At 42.3% G+C, this 21678-nt stretch overlaps 1 protein-coding gene across 2 annotated transcripts in view; it reads right to left on the bottom strand.

Annotated features, from left to right (window-relative positions):
* TAFA2 (TAFA chemokine like family member 2) overlaps positions 1-21678 on the bottom strand; it is a 319861-nt gene that overhangs the window by 6041 nt on the left and 292142 nt on the right. Inside the window, exon 5 of one of the 2 annotated variants that reach the window (XR_005592672.1) lies at positions 5858-6105. The exons of the other annotated variant lie outside the window; for it this stretch is intronic. The gene's annotated coding sequence lies outside the window, so the exon portion shown is untranslated. The remainder of the gene's footprint in view (positions 1-5857; positions 6106-21678) is intronic. 2 annotated transcript variants of the gene reach the window in all.

Here is a 21678-nt window from a genome sequence, read left to right as displayed (position 1 = left end):
TAAATCTTTCTGACAGTCAGTTGTACAGTACAGCAAAACACTATTGCACTGGATGTCAATCATGTTTATATGGAAGATGAAATCAAGCCTCACTGACTTTATTTTTTAGTTTGTTTTTCATTACTATTATTTCATTGGCATTTTTAACTGCTTTCCTGTGCCAGCACTGATGCTGCTCCACCTGTCCTTTTTTCTTTTAACTTACAGGTCACATCCAGTTAATTTGAGTGACTCACATAGTGGTCTGTACTTGCCTTTATGTAGTATGCAACTCTTGTTATGAGTAAGCACACATCATCCATTAATGTTAATGGCAAAGTTATACACGCACACACATTAGGGGGAGAATAGATCCCTTGGATGCTGAAGTCAATTTCCTAAATAGTCAGTTAAACTTTAGCTAATATCTATCTGTGTTATTTACAGAAATGTTTGGTTTTGGATAGCTTTTCATTTGAGCAGCTGGAAGGCAAGGTATTGTGCCAATATACTTTTTTATGGAAAAACAAGGTTTGACAGCAGTATATACTCAATCTTTAAAATCCTAAGAGAACAGTAACACTCCAAATGGGCACAAATAAATTCCAACCAACTTTTCATTTAATAATAAATCTGAAAATTAACTTTTCTGGCGCTTAGTGGAAAAAAGGACATAACACCTTTAACACCCTAAATATGTATTTGAATTAATTTGTTCATACTTGGAACATAATTGCTCCCTTTATGCTAATATCTTTTTTCACACGGTTGTTATATTATGAATACAACGAATTAGACTTACTTCATTTCTATGTTCTAAATGAGCAATTAAAGTATAATTACTCTGCAGTTGCAGACTTTTTAATTTAAATTGGAGAGTGGCTGCTGTAAGTTGGCTGTAATTGTATGTGAACACACTTGCTTTATTTTAAAACAACACTATATAATTTAATACAACTGAACCTTAACACATTTCTTCATGTGGGAGAGTAAATGTTTAGATTCAGCCCTAGGCTACACTATCTCTTGCCAGCATAACTGGGGCCATGTCTACACTACAAAATTATATCAACCTAACTTGCATCAGCATACAGCCACCACAGTTATTAAATCGCTTGGTGTGTGTACATTTGGCATTTTGTGTCGGCAGTGCACATCCTCTCAGAAGCATTTGTATCGATTGTATAGCCAGTGTAAGGCATTGTGGGATGGCTCCTGAAGGCCAGTAATAGTCAACATAAGCAACATGGTGTCTACACTAACACCGTCAACCTAATTACATCATCCGTAACCTCTTCATGGAAAGATAGGCAGTATGCCAAGAGACCACCCTGGCTTTAACCAGGAGATCTTCAATGATCTCAAACTCAAAAGACATCCTATAAAAAGGTGGTATTACTAAGTTGACATAGAGGGGCACTTACATCAGCAGGAGCCAAATTTAAGTGAAGACACCTCCACAGCTAAGTCGACGCAAGGCAGCTTACATCGACCTAATTGTGTAGTATAGACCAGGCCTCAGAAGATGTCATGAAGCTGATCCTCAGACTTACCCTGTGTAGCCCAAAAAGTTGATATTGTTAGCCAGGAGGGGGCAGAACCAGGTGATTGGGTAGACTCTGGGCAGATTCCAGCCCTGGAACCCTGAATGCAAATTAAAGCGGCCTTCCACTTGTGAAATTCCCAGGAGTGTGGTATAGTGCAAACAGCATCTTCCCTCCCCTGGGTATGAACCCCCATTATAACAGCTCCTGCTAGCCAAGGACCAAGGCTTACACTTCTCTACACCTGTGGCGGTAAGATCAAGCCCATAAATGCAACCTTTACTTACATGATTAGTTCCTCTTTACCCAATGAGACAATTTGCATTAAGGTCATTTATTCCTGTGTGTGTAAGGGTTGAAGGATCCAGTCCATATGTGATACAGCGTGTTTTGATATAAATATCTATTAATTAAGAGTGGTAAATACATCTATATGTATTTGCTAACCATAGAGTGGTTTATAGGATTAACTGGGACATCTAATTATTCTCACTTAATAGTTTAATAATTTTAGAAGATAAGTAGCCAGACAACAGTGCACAATATTTTGAAATCAGTGTGTACTGGATCATTCTGTGTTCATTAGCTATTTTTTACAATACTTTGAACATCTTCAGCTTATTGACAGACAGTTCTTTTGATTTTAATACATATTATACACACAACAATTATATTAAAAGTATGTAATTTAGGTTGCAAAGTCAAGCATTCAAAAGTTAGGAATTTCCAGATTTATGATTGCCTATGCAACTTTAAAGCTGTCCCCTGTGCGCCTATCCTGTGCATTGAATAAAGCAGATGTTCTGTGGGGACAAAATAGTATGTTATAATGTAGTTTAAAGACTATATTATAATGCATATACACAAGGGAACTGAATTAAAGCTGTGTATCTCTTTCTCTCTCCCATCCCTCAGGAGTTGGTGGAGATTCTGTGCCACATGCTACTCCCTGGGCGAAGGCTTATGGAATAGTGGAAATGGCCATTTCTGGATCTGGAGGACCCAGCACAGCTCTCTTCTCTCCAACCCTGCTACAGCTCCTTTGCCAACCCTCTTGTGTTCCCAAAGGAGTGTGTGGTAATGCTCTTGCTCTGGGCCTGGGAACATTCAGTGATTTTGGCAGGCCATCAACAGTTTTCTGAGAAACACAAGCGAAAGGAGGGAACTAGTGATTTTTAATACTATATTTCTCACTCTAATCTAATTGGAATTTCATGGGACAAAGAAAAGGGGGATCTCTAAGGCCTGCTGCCAACAATGGAATTAGGAGACCTTCTTAACAGAAAAAATTGCAAGAATCTCTTATAATGGATAACATTAGGCAACCTAAATATAGGCATTTCTACCAGCTTCCCCTTAAACTAAATAAGTAAGGGATGAGACATTTCACAGAAATTCCTGGCTATGTACCCTGAGTTTCATATTATTCTCCAAGACACAACGATAAGGTAAATATGCTAAATTAACCTATTTCTACATATGATAACATTCATACATGCTTGTCTATTGGACCCTCTGATGCCAATCCTTATTCATGTGAATAAAGTTTTACAGAATTATGCCTTATATTTGTAATAGTTGGCAATGGAAGCAGAGTTCTGTAATCATGCAACAAGAAGGACCTCTCTTATGTGGACACAGGACACTTCCTTCCTTTTCTGCTTCCAAATTCTTGTTCATAGTAAAGCATTAACATTTCCAAAAAACATTAATAAAAGAGGCTCAGAAAAACAATTCATTTGTGAACTTTTCCTAACAGGGAATAGACCCAACTGGCTTGTGCTAGTTACACATTTCTATGGGAATAACCATGTTTTTCTTTTAAAAGCCTAATAGTAGTATTAGAATTCAGAATCAATGTGGGCCCGCACAACCAGAAACATCTGTCAATGGTTTTTAGTTTCCTGTACTCTGCAAATGAAGATCTAGGCTAGAAACAAATCTTTTGAACAGATGGGCATGCACTATTTCTTGGAACTCTGAAATCCATAGTGTGCTTGCCATAAACTATCATTCATATGCGATTCATGAAAGCAGATGACAGTTTGTATTGCCACTTGTGCATGTTCATCCACTCTGAAAAAGATCAGCTTATAAGATTGGCAGGCACTTGCTGATATAATTGTACTACTATGCATTTCTATAATGCCTTGCATCTGAGAATCTTAATGTTTTTTATAAAGGTTAACTAAATAAGCCTCATAACACTCACGTAAGATAAGTATTTTATTATTCCCTTTTAGAAGTGAAAAAACTAGAACACAGAGATGTTAAGGATAAAAGTTTCAAACACGGGTATCTACAGTTAGGCACATAAATCCAGATGTACTACACACAGGGACGGCTCTAGGCATTTTGCTGCCCCAAGCATGGCAGGCAGGCTGCCTTCAGCGGCTTGCCTGAGGGAGGTCACCGGTCCCGCAGATTCAATGGTAGCCTGCGGGAGGCTGTTGAAGCCGTGGGACCAGTGGACCCTCCGCAGGCATGCCGCTGAAGGCAGCCTGCCTGCCACCCTCATGGCGACTGGCAGAGTGCCCCCCGTGGCTTGCCGCCCCAAGCACATGCTTGGCGTGCTGGTGCCTGGAGCCGCCCCTGACTACACAGTAGGTATATGGGGATTTACATGTGCCCAGCTGTAGGCAACCAAGACTCTGGGAGCTCAAGAAACTGTTTCAAAGGCTCTGGAAACTTTAACACCATTCAACCATACTTTCCATAGCGTACACATGATCTACTAGTTAAAGGAGAGAGCTGAGAGTCAGGTTGTTGTCCTGGTCTGCCAGAGACTTGATATTTGGCTTAGGCAAGTCACATAGACCAAAATTTTCAAACTTGAGTGACTTCAGTTACATTTCTACGTGCTCAGCATCTCTGAAAATCAGGCTGTTTCCTGAGATGATTGCAGTAACATAGGATCATTAATTTTTAATGAGACTTAGGCCCCTTGGTGCCTAAGTCACTTAGGAACTTCGCAAAATTTTAGCCATCTAAATTTGAAAATTTTGGTCTAAGCAGTTTCCCAAGAATCCCACAGTAAGTCAGTATAAGAGAAATCTAGGTCTCCTGATGCTCTATTCTGTGCTTGAACTAGTAGATAAAGCTTATTCTGGATACGAAACAGAACATTTCCCAATCCATCCAAATGGCCCTAAAGTTCCCAGTGTCTTTGAAGACACCAAACATCAAACCTTTCCTGTCTTTAATAAACTATTTCTAGTTGGGATTAGTCAGGGATTAGATTTGCACACATTCCTTTCTTTAGGGCCTTCCATTATGAAGAAAATAGATGTATTGTAGACTGAGTGCACACTGGGGCCAACATGACATTTTAGGGCATAGTTCTACTTTTACATGTGCACCCAGAGAAGTCAATTGATGTGCAGGGAATGCAGAATTGGGCTCTTGGCTTTAAAACTTAGAACATAAGAATGGCCCTACTGGGTCAGACCAAAGGTCCATCTAGCCCAGTATCCTGTCTTCCAACAGTGGCCAGTGCCATGTGCCCCAGAGGGAACGAACAGAACAGGTCATCATCAAGTGATCCATCCCCTGTCACTCATTCCCAGCTTCTGGCAAACTTGATCCAAATCAAAACCCCAGATAAAAATAAAAGAGTCAGAATTTTGGGAAAGTTTGGCACCTAACCTGAACTTTGCCACTCGGTCCATCCCTACTTAGTATGTACCAAACCATTGTTAAAGCTGGAACTATAGACAAATCGCTATTCATTTTAGAGCACTGCATATTTTTCAGGAAACTGCACAGGTCTCCATAGTATTTTATCTAAAATACTGTTTTTAAACAAAAGTAGTCAACATCTACCAGTCTTTAGAAATATAGGAGAAGCCCCTGCTTTGCCTTATGCTGAACTTTTTCTGGAGTTTTGAGTGGTCCAGTGCAGGATGAAGAGCTATTTCCTATGAAAATATAAAATGCCTAGCTGAGAATGTCAAGTACATTCTTCTATTCTGTTCTATGTAAGTTCTCATACTGCTCTCATCTCCGGAGTGTCTGAATCCCTTCCAGTAGAGTATTGGTACATGTTCTTGGTATATTCTTGACCAACCCATATTCAATGAGTTTGTTCTACCTCTGAGAGCAGGATTGGAGAGGAAAGATCATTAAAGGCAGAGGAAAGACCCTAGATGACAGTTGGCTGACACCTCTACACTGTTTAGCAGCAGAGTACATCATCTTTCCTGAAGATACACCCAATTATTCTTTCTATCAGTAACCCAAGGTTCATGGGCATGTGGAGCACTATAAGTAACTACAGTAAAGAATAAGGTACAGAAAATCCTGTTAAGACTGTGGAAACCAGTATTTGTACACACCTGCTGCTGTGTGAGTAATAAACCAGGGCTGGAACACATTTCTGGAGTGGTTTTGACTCTTTATTCCTCAATGAACCTTCTGGCCCTTCCTTAGAATCCGACCAAGCCTAGGATTCATCACAACTAGTGCTCCAGCGTGGAGCCAGGATATTTTGTGTGTGTGGAAAAATCAAAAATTGTCATCAGGAACAGCAGAAACCTCCTTTTTCTACTTCTCCATTCGGACTTGAAGAGTTTTACACGTTTGCCTAAGGAACAAACATATGTCAGGTACTATATTGTTATGGAATTAATTACATCAAACAAAACTGGGATTAATGGAATATACAGAATGACCAAAAAAATTTTTTGAGAAAAGATAACTTCTCATATCAAAAATGCCATGATATCAAAGAATAAGAAAAAACAATCACAGTAATATCGGGGGAAAGATTTAAACATACTTAAATTTAGCAAAATATTCTATTTGTCAGCAAAAGCAACAGAAATGGATCACTAACATTCATTTCATACAAGTACATCAACAGTTCTTAATTCTGATAAACCAAATACTGGAAAGGCCTTTGAAAATAAGTAATTAGTAAGACCTGTGATGTAGAAGAAAAAGACATAATGTAAGAATTATTTTTTCTGAAAGATGTGTGTTCTTCCCATATGTAGTTTAAAAAAAAAAAAAAAAAAAAGCATAGACCAGTTTGGGAATTTTGAATAGACGAATAGTCAGAAGAGAACTTTCCTTACACTCGATGTTATTGTGGCGTATGCTATAGGAAACCCTAAGCTTTATACATATACCTTTATAGGTATATAAAGTATTAGGCCAAACTTTTCAAAATAGGATGCCCAAAGTTAGGCATCTAGATCCACATTTAGATATCTAAATAAGTGGTCTGTGGATTGATTTTCAGATACACTGAGCATGCTCAGCACCTCTAAAACTCAGGCCATTTTATTTAGGTACTGCCTAATATACTGCCTGATATTTTTTGGTATTAAGAATCAAGGTCATACAGCCTGTCATTGAAGAAGTTTGCAATGAGATCTAAGATTTGACTTATAAACTCAACATTTTGTGTTTTAATTATGTCCCTAAATGTTAAAATACAAGCAAACAAATATAAGGGTGCGGGGAGAGGGGTAGAGGAGTGTTTTGTTTTGTCTCTGATTTGTATATTTGCTTGAATTGGATCATTTACAAAATCACCTTAGCTCGTACAATTCACAGAGATAAATATCCTTCAGGTATGTTCTCTGAAGACAGTGGCATCACATCAAGGATCTAGCCCATTAATGTTTTCAGTGTAACACATTTCCATCTTCTTCCAAAAAGTAACTCCATTAGAATGTATATGCTTTGTGTGAGTGCGCTTGTGCACACACTCATAATGCCTACGTATTCTGTATGTTCCTAGAGCACAGCATACAAATGAAAGTCTCATAGTAGAATTGTTACAACATATTAGTACTAAGAGCACCTTTTTGGATGACATAACTGTAAATAAAAATCAATTTTTCAAATAGAACCTTCTATTTTTTTCTATAACAGATAAAAATGCAACAGTGCAACACAAGAATATATGTGGCTTATGCTGCAATCAGAACCCCAAAGTAGAATTATAGCATTGTATAACTGGGCTGTAAAACAGTTAATTAAATACTAATAATAGTTTTCACTTCTATAGCGCTTTCCATCTGAGTATCTCAAACTGAAGACAAAGGTGGCAAAGTGTTTTTTGCTTTTTTGCACATGGGAATACGGGGGGAAAAGCGGTCTCACAGAGGTACTGAGGGGTCTCACACTGACCTATCCATGATCACACAGCAAACCAATGGGATCAGAACTTGTTTCCTAATGCCTAATCTCTTGCTCAAACCTATAAAAACATTATAATTACAGGAAAAATATATAACATGGGGTTGAGGAAATCTATTATTCTAAAGGGAAAAAAATAGTTTCAAAACCAGTTGAAAATCACTTAGTATGCTTATTAACTCCTTTTTAAAATAAATCCATTGTTGTTTTTGGTTTTAATGAGACAAGACTAAGTCCATAACCTCAGCTGAAATCATGGAAGCAGGACCGTGCCTCAGATTATCCCCAATAAAAATCCTGAATTTGCTGGACTTAATCACAACCTATTTTCTTCAAATATAGATGGCATCACAATTTTGAAAGGAAGTTTCAATGGGAAGTTTGAAAGGGCTCTAACAAGCTACATGAGCTAGAGGCAGACAAAAATAAAAATGATGTTCTTACCTGTGATTTTAACTTCTCTGTGTGTGTACCTGCTGGTCTGTCAGTGCGGTGTGATGTGTTTTCTGCCTTTGCCCCAAGCTTCAGAGGCAAAGATTCCTTTTGTGATTTCCCCCCCAACTTGTTTGCCAGCTCCCCTGGCTGGCATTTTGAGGTATTGCACTCATATTTGGCTCCTGGGAATACTGAAGGAATATGAGAACTAGAGAACAAGTTAGAAAACAACAGAGAAATTTCCAGGAAGAAATTAAAACAAAACCAAAAGTATCAACTTGAAATGCTTTAATAGTTTTCATCTGTCTTTCCTTCCAAAGCTCTACTTACATATGGAAAAAAGAGCTCCTCATGCTAGAAGGAAAATTTCAGTCTCAGTCAAGACTAGTGGGTTCTGACAGAGTGGCAGATACTCATTTAGAAAAAATAAAATTACATTAAATGAAGCTAATTTCACCTTTCTCCTACATGGGTATCCATCACTCCATCAGTCTAATATTGATAGGAAGCAGCAAAAGGTAGCAGAACACGAAGGTGAACAGAAAAAAAAATGTCACCCTGTCCCTGCCCTTCAGATCCTTATGGAAGAGGACCAAAGGAAGATGGAAGAACTTTCCACCTGAAAACTGTATCAGACCACGTAGCTGATCCAAGATGTAGAGATGGGATTGGCATTATTCCACACACACACACAAATACAAATTTCTCCATATTCCCTCATGTTCCTCTTACTTGGAAGCTTTCTAGAAAATTCCATCCCTCCCGTAATTCTGAACCAAGATCTATGAGATGTAATATGGCTCTGGTTCCAAGCAGGTTCCAAGTCTCAGACAATGGAAAGTTCAGTGTGTGTGTGCATGTGTAGCATGCACTAAGGGGCCCTGGTAACTGAGAATGTGAAAGACCAGCAGGATCCACAGTTGGTTTATACACAATGGATTTCTGAGCAAGTAGAGTTGTTAAGATTACTGTTGCTTATTCCTGCCTGATATTCCTAGGCATCTCAGCCATTTGAGGGGAGTGAGGAAAAAAACATGTCAGTATTGCCCATGTAAGAAAAATAAAGATAGCATAGCCACCCACCATGTTTAAGGATGTGAGTGGCAGACAGAAAATCTCACTGTCTTCCTGTCATGTTTTGTTAATGCTTCCCAAAAGGATTATCTTAGGCTCTGGTAGTTAAATATCATGTAAGCAGAGTCAGGATGAGCCCCACCCTGACATCTGGTGGTAAATTATGGGGAGTGCGGAAAGAAGTTTAAAGTGTTGCATTGGTATTTCGGTTATTTGCATCAGCACTCCCACCCCACTTAGCATACCGCAAAGCAGCATGGGATGGTTATTTTCACAGCTGTGGGAGCCCCAATTTCATTGTTATTGAGGCAGGAGCAATAAAATGTTGTCACCCCGATTAAGTGAATGAGGAACTACAAAACTGTCTTATGATAGAGGGTTTCATTATCAATTAAATAGCACTTGCTAGGCAAGGGACATGGGTTCCAAAACCCAGTCAAGAGAGAGAGGCTGGGGACAGATATCTGTACTGGGTGGTGCAGGCTTCTTGTGTGAGCCAGAAGCACCAGTTCCACCTGTGCCTCTCTCCACTGTGGAATGTCAGAGTTAATTTTTGATTCCCTTAAGAATCTAGATACAGGTTACTGAGCTGAACTCACTGGCACTGGGGCTCCCCTACTATGAGCTGGAATCACTAAGAGCTGAAATCACTGAAGAGCTGGACTTGCTGAGCTGAGAGCACTGAGTACTGTGCTTATGAGTGAGGGAGCCTGAAGCAATACCGTGGAGCAGAGCAGCTGGCAGAGCGGAGTGGAGCAGTTTGTGCAGCCCTGGGTGAGTGGAGCCAAGTAACTTGCGAGGACGGCCGGAGCAGATCGCAGGACAGCTGGTGGACCAGAGCAGCTGGCAGAGCGGAGCAGCCCACAGAGCCAGCGGAGCTGAGCATTTGCGGGGACGGCTGGTGGAAGCAGAACCCCACGAAGAGGCAGGGCAGTTGGCCCCGAACCACGTAAGGTGCCCCTTTTCTACCCAGGCTGGGGAGGGGGACCTCTGCAGAGAGACTCTTGAGCTCTGGGGCTGCACTGACCCGGGACAGAGACTTTTGGATTGTGGGACTTTTGGGACTGTGGGTGATTTGGGGGGTTGCTGGACTCAAGGGCCCGGAAAGAAGGACACGGCCCAATTTGCTGGGGTGGGTCTTTGCTCACGGTTTGACCTATGATCTCTAGTTAAGGTATTTTCCAAATTTAATGCTTGTTGTTGTTTATCTTATGTAATTACACCTTTTCTGCTACACCAAGAGTCTATGCTTGCGAGAGGGGAAGTATTGCCTCCTTGAGGCGCCCAGGGGTGTGTGTAAGATTTTCCCAGGTCACTGGGTGGGGGCTCGAGCTGGTTTGCATTACGTTGTGGGGAAGGGACCCCTAGGTATTGAACCTGGCCCTTGCTGCTATCGTTTCAGCCTGGCAAAGGGGTTACAATCATATTCTTTACAACTTAACTCCTGGAAATAGAGCTCTGATGTCATTCCTGGAATAACCATTTGTCCTAAATAATGTGGGAGCCCATCGGAGCGCCCCACCCTGACAAGTTGCCATCTCATTGATCAAGGACTGGTCTGAGAAATACTCTTACAGAAGTGTTGAGGGGATATCCACGAGGGAAGCGACAATTCTAGTGCAAAAGGAAGAGTGAGCAGATGATCTTACTTCTGTTCTCATAATTCAACCATCAACGAGAAAATTCTACAGAAGGAGAGATGGCCTGGTCTCTACAGAGGACACCATCATACCCAGTAATGAAAGGCACTGGTGAGCTGACTTCTGATGTTCGTCACACATCTTGATAAGATTTTCAATCTTGTGGGCATACGGGCCAGTCTAAGGTTTGTCCAGAAGAAGTGAATGAGTTCCAGAAACTGAATTAAGGAGTTCTTCTTGTAACTGACTATGAATCTGTGGTTCTTGAGTATCTGGATAATCTTGCTGGCTGGTACAAAAAACAGCTACCTCTTATGATTGTACTCTGACCCTAGGATGATCCAAACAATGGTAAATATGGATGCCTTCCTGACTGAGACAAGCTAATCAACATAACTATATTTTCTAAAGTCTTGATGAGAGGAGAAGTGCCAAAAGGCACTGCCTGAAATTGGATATTGTCATCTAATTGCAAAGGGCAGGTAGCATTGGTGATGTACACATATAAGACAATAGGCCTATTTGAAATCAATGGAACAAAGAAAATCTGGAGAGGCAACTTCTTTAGTGATGGTGTCCAACCAGAATTGGGGTTTGCAAGCTACTAGGTTCATTCTTGATAAGTCCCAGGCTGGGGGAAAAAAACACCTTCTGTTCTCTTTTTGCTCTGTGAAAGATCTTGACTAGAAACCAAAAAATTTCTTGAATACTGGTGTAGTAACGATGGCCTCTACGGTGATGAGTTTTGCTGCATTGTCCAGAGATGGCTGTCATTTTGTATCTGAAGAAGTGGGTTTTTTACCCACAAAAGCTTATGCCCAAATAAATCTGTTAGTCTTTAAGTTGCCACCGGACGCCTCATTGTTTTTGTGGATACACACTCACACAGCTACCCCCTGATACTTGTCATTTTTTGAGGCCCTGGGGAAGAGGAGATGACAGGACAGAGAGAGGAATGGAATCTTGAGGAGTCCTACTGCAACTATTTCAAGAGCCCATCTAGCTGAAGTAGTATTGGCTCAAGGTCAAATAAGTTCTTCCATCTTCCTCTTACAGGGATGAGCTCCTGAGCCAACAGGCTTCATTCATACAGGAAAAGCAGCATGCAAGGGCCCTTTCTGGTTGTGGTTTGGAAAATATTTTCTGGCATTGATGGAGCAAGAATGACAAAAATAAAAATGGTTTTGGATGGTTGAAACTTAAAAGTTGTGGTACAAGGATTTACCACTCACTCTGGAGTCTCTTGAAAAGGATTGATTTGGTGTGATCTTGTCCAGGTCTAAAGAATCCTTAATCATTTTCTCAAACAATTCTCTCAAAATTTTCACCTCATTGAAGAGTGTCTTGATAACATTGGTCCTGGAGGTCACATACATCTCTACAAACCTGAGACAATCATTCTGTTGCCTTGAGGAGTTAGAGGATGGATCTGGCAAAGAACTTGGTAACGTCACAGGCTGCATAGTACAGAAAACTCAGGATGAGTTCAGTAGCTCTTACCTTTATCAAGATTCTTCCTTTAGACGATCTCTTACTCTGTGAATCTAGCGGGGTGTGAGTGATGGATAAGGCTGTGTAAGCTGAGACTACAAGATGATTATATTGCAATGTAGGAGGATTCAAAGCCCATTTTAGAGAGCTCAAACTTCCTTTGGAGTTCTAGTTCCATCCACAGGAACTGAGCCTTCCCTATGATGAAACCGGCCTTGACTGAGGTGGAAGGAGGAGTCATCAACCTTGGGAACCAAAACAGATTTGATGGTCTTATGCAATTGAACTTGGTATCATTTTTGGGTGACACTGATGATGGACCTCTTCTTTTCCAGGTTGGCCTATTTAAAGTCCACTATCTCTTCCATCAGTTCTGATACATGAAAGGCACTGTATCCTGCTTTTTTTTGCTTCATCCTGAAGGGGTCTTGGACTGAAGGGAGTTGCATGGTGGGGTTAATTATTTTTAATGAACAAGATCCACCAACTCATTTTGTTTGTCCTGCAAGAAAAGGCACCTGAATCATCAGATTCAGACTGGTCCAAGTCAGAGCAGGAGCGTTCTCCTCCCTCTTCTGGACTTAGGGGAACTGAATAACTCCTCTGAGTATGACACAGGCTGAGATTTTCTTTTCTTAGTAACTATTATCTGTTTCCAGGGGAGAAGTCTAACAGAAATGAGGGAGGATGGTACTCTTAAAGTTTTCTGCAAATAGTGCTAGAGGATAGAGAGCAGTCTGGTGAGAACTGTAGGACTCAGGACCATGGGAAGTCATGCATCTTGGACATATGGGGCCCACTTCTCCACTTCATTACGTCAGTATTACACTGATGTCATTTCAGTTAGATAGGCATAAAACTGATGTAACAATGATGCTGAATGATGGAAAGCACAGTTTGGATCTACTGTACAAGCTAGGAACACTACCTGGATAGTAGGGGCAGAAAAAGCCTGCTGCTATATAAGTCCCAACACTTCAAGCATTTTCTTCCCCTCCAGCTGACCTGATCTTGGCATCTGGCTGACATTTCACTATTGGGTAACTCAAGAGGTAGGAGAAGCTGGCAGTGAGATCCTAAAGAGCCAGTTCCTTCACTGTAAAAGGCTACCAAACATCACAAAGGGTCTGCCTAGCATCGCTGAAACAAGTGGAGAGAGGCTGCAAGTATGTGGAGCTGAAAATGAGAGCTGAGGCCTGTTTAGCTTAGCACTAAACCCATTCTATGGGGAAGTGCTGGAGAAAACCAGTAGTGTATGGAAATCCCCGGCTTTCCATTAATGCTTCAGTGAATGAACCAAAACCCTATCTGGACCCAGCCTTCAGGAAGCATCTCTGTTTTTCACCACAGAAGCAGAACATTGCTCTGAAAACGTGAGTACAGTGTTTCAAACATGCCAGTGAGGGGAGCTGACAAGCAACTAGAAAAAAAAATCACAAAAGGAATCTTGTGGGACAAAGGCAGAAAACCCTTCTGTATTGGGCTAAAGAACTGGTGCGTCACCATGTGGAAGCCAGAAACGTTCGACAAAATGACCTAATTAATGACCTATAATTCAAATACCATTTGATATTTTTTCTGCACAAACATTCTCCTTTGTTTTCAGAGTAAATCTGGCAATTTTCAAGCTACACAGATGCTAAAATAGGCCTGGATAATGGTTGCAACCTTAACTGAGGAGAGGCTTCCCCCTCTCCAAAATGTATTTAAATATGATACTGATATATTGTTACTAATAATATAATATTGCTTTAAGTGTGATTGGGGCCATAATTCAGAAAGGATTTAACCACTTAAGGTTTCTGTAGTATCTCTGCTCACACAAAAATGAATTGAGGCACCTCAAAAAAAAGTTTGAAGGAGAGTAGCCAAAGGGACACGTCCCAGGACAAGCAGCTGGGGACAAAAATCAAACAGGACAGAACACAAAGAGACAGAGCAACCAGCTCCCAAACAGCCACTCACAAAAAATAACTACAGTCTGTGTTCAGAAGCCCTCTTCTTTCAAGGGTTATGTTGACAGGTTCCTTGTCCTCAAAAAGCATTTAATGCTGTTCTATCTCCTCACCATTTCTCTCAGAAACCTCAGCACCTATGGGAACTTTGAAATCCATTTGAAATTGGTAATCTGTGTTTGTGTGGACTTTTTAGAACATTTCTGTAGTGGTCTTTACTTCTCAAACAAGCTTTCCTGCCCTTTGTGGAAATCTGGCTAAGGCTACACTACAGTAACTCCCCACTTAACATCCTCTCGCTTAACTTTGTTTCGATCTTACAGCCCTGCTCCGTTACAGAACATGCTAGTTTAATGTTCTGCAATGCGCCACTATAACATTGTTTGGCCACCTGCTTTGTCCATGGCTGGCAGCCCCCCATCAGCTCCCCCCCCCCACTGCCTCCCGCCCGCCGGTGGAACCCGCGAATCAGCTCCTCCCCCTGCTCCCCCCGCCTGTGGCACTCAGATGTCTTGTAGCATTCAGGAGGCTGGGGGGGAAGAGCAAGGACGCGGCGCACAGCCTCCCCCCTCCTTCCCCTGCCTCCTGAATGCTGCAAACCAGCTGATTGACGCAGGCAAGAGGCTGGGGGAGCAGAGGGAAGGTGCTGATCCTCAGGGTCCGCTGGCAGGAGGGAAGCGCTGCTGGGGGCGGATAGGGGAGCGGATGGGGGGCTGCCAGCCTGTTTAATACCTGTATTAAATTGCTTGTTTAAAATTGTTTAAAATGTAAATAATACCTTTTGTCTGGCAAAAAAAAATCCCTGGAACCTAACCCCCGCCCCATGTACATTAATTCTTATGGGGAAATTGGATTCGCTTAACATCATTTTGCTTAAAGTTGCATTTTTCAGGACCATAATTACAACATTAAGTGAGGAGTTACTCTATTTCACAGCTTGACATTAGAAATGTATATCCATGGGATCCAACATTGAGATTTGGTGTGTGCAGCTCTGATATTCAAACTTACTTGTGTTTAGAAACAGTTATGTGCGTGCCTGATCTAGGGTTGCCAACTATCTGTTTGCAGGAAACCAAACACCCTTGCCCGTTCCTACCCCACCTCTGCCCCGAGGCCCCATCCCTGCCTTGGCCCTTCTCCAAGGCCCTGCCCCCTGCTCACTACATGCCCCATCCCTTCATGGCTCACTCTTCCCCACACTCACTCACTCGCTCATTTTCAATCAGGCTGGGACAGGGGGTTGGGGTGTGGGTGAGGGCTCCAGCTGGCGATATGGGCTCTGGGATGGGACTGGAGATTAGGGGTTTGGGTGCAGGTGGCACCTCTGGGCTGGGAGTTGGAGCCAAGGGGTTTGGAGTGTGGGAGGGGGCTCCAGGCTGGGGTTGGGGGTTGGGGTGCAGGAGAGGGTGAGGGCTTTGGCTGGGGATATGGGCTCCGGGGTGGGGCCAGAAATGAGTGATTCAGGGTGCAGGAGGGGACTCCAGGCTAGGGCAGAGGGTTGGGGTGTGAGAGAAGGTACAGGCTCTGGGCTGGGGGTGCAGGCTTCAGGGTGGGGCCATAAATAAGGCGTTCAGGATGCAGGAGGGGGCTCTGGGCTAGGGACAGAGATAAGGGATTTGGGGTGCCAGAGGGGGCTCCAGGCTGGGGCGAAGGGGTTCAGAGTGTGGGAGGGGGCTCCAGGAGGCAGTTTGAGTGCAGGAGAGGGATCAGGCCTGGAGCAGGGGGTTGGGACATGGGAGGAATCTGAAGTGCGGGCTCTGGCCTGATGGCATTTACCTTAGGCAGCTCCCGGGAAACGGCTGGCATCTCCCTCTGACTCCTAGGCAGAGGCGTGGACAAGTGGCTCTGCCACTGCCACTGCCTGCAGGCACTGCCCCTGCAGTTCCCATTGGCCATGGTTCCCAGCCAGTGGGAGCTGCGGAGCCAGCACTCACGACACAGGCAGCACACAGAGCCTCTGTGGCCACCCCTACACCTCTGAGCCAGAGGGAGATGCCAGCTGCTTCCTGGGATCCGCGGGTGGCCAACCAGACTTTTAATGGCCCGGTCAGCTATGCTGACTGGAGCTGCCAGGGTCCCTTTTCAACCAGGTGTTCTGATTGAAAAGGGATGCCTTACAACCCTAGCCTGATCCAAAGCACATTGAAGTCCCTGGGAATTGTTCCATTGATTTCACTGGACTGAAGATCAGACCCTATGTACTTGTTCCACCTAAAGATCAAGTAAATGTCTAAAGTGACCTAAATAACTGAGGTACAAAACAGATGTGAAAAGGAATTTAAGGCCAAGTTGGAAATCAGGCCCAGTATGTGCAATGTGGCTGAACTAATGTAGCCAATGGAACCTTACATTTTGCATTTCTGTAGTTTTTGGTATTCAGTTGTATCAACAAAGGTTTTGCATTTAATTATGTACATGATTTAGATTCTAGATGCTGCACATTTAAGTAATGAAGATGGGCTGCCTATGGACTCAGTCCTGCTGAAAGAAGTGCAGAGCCAAAGTGCTAGCGTGAATGCTCAGTCCACACTCTGTAATGAAGTGTGCATCTCTGCATGCCCTCAAGCCAGCCAGTTCCAAAAAATACCATACAAGCAAGTATTAAGACAAACAAAGAACAAAAATCAACAGAACCAACTAGATAAGAATATAGATTAAAACAAGCAACCCCACCACCTGCTTCCCCTTTATCTTGTCCTACCTGTGTCTGTGATTATCATTTGTCTTGCTTTGGCTAAACTTATATTGTAAGCTCTGTGGGGCAATTATGTTTTTTCTAAGCTTTGTATATAATTGGTGCTATATAAATAGATAAATAACAACCAGCTGTAGGCCCAAATTGGCCTGAAATAAATTAAGTATTGTAAGTAAGGGGGAAGTGGTTACACCCAGTGCATAGTAACTTAAATACCATCCATTACATCAGGGATCGGCAACCTTTGGCACGCGGCCCATCAGGGAAATCCGCTGGTGGGCCAGGATGGTTTGTTTACCTGCAGCATCTGCAGGTTCAGCCGATCGCTGCTCCCACTGGCTGCGGTTCACCATTCCAGGCCAATGGGGTTGCCGGAAGCAGTGGTTAGCACATCCCTCAGCCCATGCTGCTTCCTGCAGCCCCCATTGGCCTGGAACGGCAAACGGCAGCCAGTGGGAGCTGTCATCGACCAAACCTACAACCGCTGCAGGTAAACAAACCATCCTGGCCCACCAGTGGATTTCCCTTACGGGCTGTGTGCCAAAGGTTGTCGATCCCTGCATTACATGCAATGATGTGCACAGAATCTATTTTTAGGGTTTTCAGTTACTTCGATAGCCAGTGAAGGCTGGTGGCTCCACAGTAGGGGCTGTACTTGAATAAAATGAGAGTAGGGGTAGGGACAGGGCCGGTGCAACCATTTAGGCGAGTGTTATAGCAGATCAATCCAACATTCTGTCACTGACAATGGCTAGTACCAGAATCTAACCTGCACACAGGGAACGTTCCACCCCATCTCCATTACTGGCAGATTACAACATGAGGATTTATATTTTTTTCATGAAATACATTTAATCTTGAAAAACTGTACCTGGTGTATACTGCAGTTTTAACTATGAGATACTGGGGTGCTGGGAGCAGCTCTGTTAAGCATGAACTGTTAAGCATTTGAGTTCTTTCAGAACTCTTGGGTGAATGCCATCTGGTCCCGGTGACTTGTTAATGTTGAGTTTATCAATTAATTCCAAAACCTCCTCTAGTGATACTTCAATCTGTGACAGTTCCTCAGATTTGTCACCTACAAAAGCCAGCTCAGGTTTGTTAGGGAGATTCCCAAACCTGAGCTGGCTTTTGTAGGTGACAAATCTGAGGAACTGTCACAGATTGAAGTATCACTAGAGGAGGTTTTGGAATTAATTGATAAACTCAACATTAACAAGTCACCGGGACCAGACGGCATTCACCCAAGAGTTCTGAAAGAACTCAAATGTGAAGTTGCGGAACTATTAACTAAGGTTTGTAACCTGTCCTTTAAATCGGCTTCGGTACCCAATGACTGGAAGTTAGCTAATGTAACGCCAATATTTAAAAAGGGCTCTAGGGGTGATCCCGGCAATTACAGACTGGTAAGTCTAACGTCGGTACCGGGCAAATTAGTTGAAACAATAGTAAAGAATAAAATTGTCAGACACATAGAAAAACATAAACTCTTGAGCAATAGTCAACATGGTTTCTGTAAAGGGAAATCGTGTCTTACTAATCTATTAGAGTTCTTTGAAGGGGTCAACAAACATGTGGACAAGGGGGATCCGGTGGACATAGTGTACTTAGATTTCCAGAAAGCCTTTGACAAGGTCCCTCACCAAAGGCTCTTAGGTAAATTAAGCTGTCATGGGATAAAAGAAAAGGTCCTTTCATGGATTGAGAACTGGTTAAAGGACAGGGAACAAAGGGTAGGAATAAATGGTAAATTCTCAGAATGGAGAGGGGTAACTAGTGGTGTTCCCCAAGGGTCAGTCCTAGGACCAATCCTATTCAATTTATTCATAAATGATCTGGAGAAAGGGGTAAACAGTGAGGTGGCCAAGTTTGCAGATGATACTAAACTACTCAAGATAGTTAAGACCAAAGCAGATTGTGAAGAACTTCAAAAAGATCTCACAAAACTAAGTGATTGGGCAACAAAATGGCAAATGAAATTTAATGTGGATAAATGTAAAGTAATGCACATTGGAAAAAATAACCCCAACTATACATACAACATGATGGGGGCTAATTTAGCTACAACGAGTCAGGAAAAAGATCTTGGAGTTATTGTGGATAGTTCTCTGAAGATGTCACGCAGTGTGCAGAGGCGGTCAAAAAGCAAACAGGATGTTAGGAATCATTAAAAGGGGATGGAGAATAAGACTGAGAATATATTATTGCCCTTATATAAATCCATGGTACGCCCACATCTCGAATACTGTGTACAGATGTGGTCTCCTCACCTCAAAAAGATATTCTAGCACTAGAAAAGGTTCAGAAAAGAGCAACTAAAATGATTAGGGGTTTAGAGAGGGTCCCATATGAGGAAAGATTAAAGAGGCTAGGACTCTTCAGTTTGGAAAAGAGAAGACTAAGGGGGGACATGATAGAGGTATATAAAATCATGAGTGATGTTGAGAAAGTGGACAAGGAAAAGTTATTTACTTATTCCCATAATACAAGAACTAGGGGTCACCAAATGAAATTAATAGGCAGCAGGTTTAAAACAAATAAAAGGAAGTTCTTCTTCACGCAGCGCACAGTCAACTTGTGGAACTCCTTACCTGAGGAGGTTGTGAAGGCTAGGACTATAACAATGTTTAAAAGGGGACTGGATACATTCATGGTGGCTAAGTCCATAAATGGCTATTAGCCAGGATGGGTAAGAATGGTGTCCCTAGCCTCTGTTCGTCAGAGGATGGAGATGGATGGCAGGAGAGAGATCACTTGATCATTGCCTGTTAGGTTCACTCCCTCAGGGGCACCTGGCATTGGCCACTGTCGGTAGACAGATACTGGGCTAGATGGACCTTTGGTCTGACCCGGTACGGCCTTTCTTATGTTCTTATGTTCTCAGGTGACAAAAAAAAATTCTTTAAAAAAAATTGATTGCCCATAGGCTCTGAAAGAAACTCTCTGACAATAATACTATAATAAAGAGTAATCACTCTTTTCTGTGTCTAATATTTTGCTACAGTATATGCACATAATTGTGTTATGATCACATCCTTTCTATGAACCACAAAGTATTGCTAGACACTGAAGATATGTGTACTGTTTCTATAATCAGAAAGGGAAGATTCTAGGTAGGAGCTCTGCAGTGAAGCAGAGAGAGAGAGTAGCTTTAGGGATAACACTATTTTCTTTTTTCTAATAAAGCCCCTTGTTCAGTTTTAGAAGAAAGCAACTTCTAAAATTATTTTACATGACAGACAACAGAGTCATTTTTAAGCTCTATTGACTTACAATGTCATTAGTTGGACATATTTCAAATTTAACAATGGCAACAGCAAAAGGCAAAGGAAATCAGTGTGAGATATGTGTCCCCATATTAACCGCAGCTACCTCATTAGTATGTAGTCTATCAGTTAAACTGCAGCATACAGTATATACCATTTTTCAAGATCAAAGCCATTTAATCACAAATATGGTGGGTTCTAAACCCACCATAAAACTTGGAAGAAGGAAGAGGAGGGGGGAAAAGAAAGGATAGTCTAGCAGGAGGGCAGTGCTTTTTTTTTCAACCTTAGCAGCAGCACAAACAGCAATACTTTTCTGTTTTTTTCCCCCTCAGCTGCTGCCTAAAGTGCCTATGCAGCTGCTGTGATTCAGGAAGACAAATCATCAGCTAACATAGCCGCTTCACTGTCACTAACATCAGGCTTGGTTTCAAGATAAATTTCCTTTTCTTACCAGATCTGGGGACTCATTCTCAACTCTCTCACACTGCTTCTTTTTATTCATTATCATTCTTCCCTTCTGGGATCTGAGGATAGTAGAGGGGGCGATAGCAGCAAAAAAGGAGGTTGTGACTGTGGCAGTAATAGCTGTGGAAATATTAATGCTACTTCCTGATGCTTAATTACCACCATGGCTCTAGTCTTCATTTTTTAGGATGCTTGAGAAGTTTGTGGCAAGGAATCTTTGGCAATAATTGGAGTCCTCAGATTTCATGGACACCACACAGTGTGGGATTAGACCAGATTTTCGTACCGACATAGCTCTGGTCTCATTATCTGATTATCATCCCCTAATACTGAACAAAGTCAAGGTACCCAGCTAATTCTCCTAGATCTATCTGCTGATTTGAATTCATTGATTACAATGTGGATAAAGCTTTGGACCCTGCCAGTAACAGGGGAAGTAGTACTAGAGTAGCTCCATTCTTTTATCTCCAAGTGAACCCAAAGAGAAGTGTTGGGTGATTGTTTTTCTGCCCCAAAGGTTCCCTGGCGTGAAGTGCCATGAGATTCAGCCAAGTCGCTTTTCCTGTTCTAATCACTAGGGGAAAGAGAGATGCTTTCAGCTGCAGTGATATCCAAATCCATCTGTTTTTCATTAGATCTGGATAGGGGTGTTTTTCAGCTTGCCCATTAGTAGTTAAGATTGGGGAGTGGAGGAAAGATTTTGGCTGAAGCTCAATCCACATCAAACAGAGAAAGTGCTGACTGGCGGAGATAAACATCCAAAGGAGATGATGGAGCTCTTAGAGGTCTTTGTAACAGATAGTATTTGCTCTACTGTTGTTAGTAAAGTATACAATCTCAGGGACCTGTAGATCCCCAGCTGACTTCATCATGAAGCAGCAGTGGGCAAGGGTGCTTTTTTGCATCTAGCTCTGGCTAAGAGTCTGTAATTTTCCTTTTGAATGAGGACCTCACCAGAGTTCTCTCTGTCCTGTCTCCTCA

The sequence above is a fragment of the Mauremys reevesii genome, linkage group 1, assembly GCF_016161935.1.
Source record: "Mauremys reevesii isolate NIE-2019 linkage group 1, ASM1616193v1, whole genome shotgun sequence".
In the NCBI taxonomy this organism is placed as follows: domain Eukaryota; kingdom Metazoa; phylum Chordata; order Testudines; family Geoemydidae; genus Mauremys; species Mauremys reevesii.
This window is presented reverse-complemented; position numbering and strand designations above follow the sequence as displayed.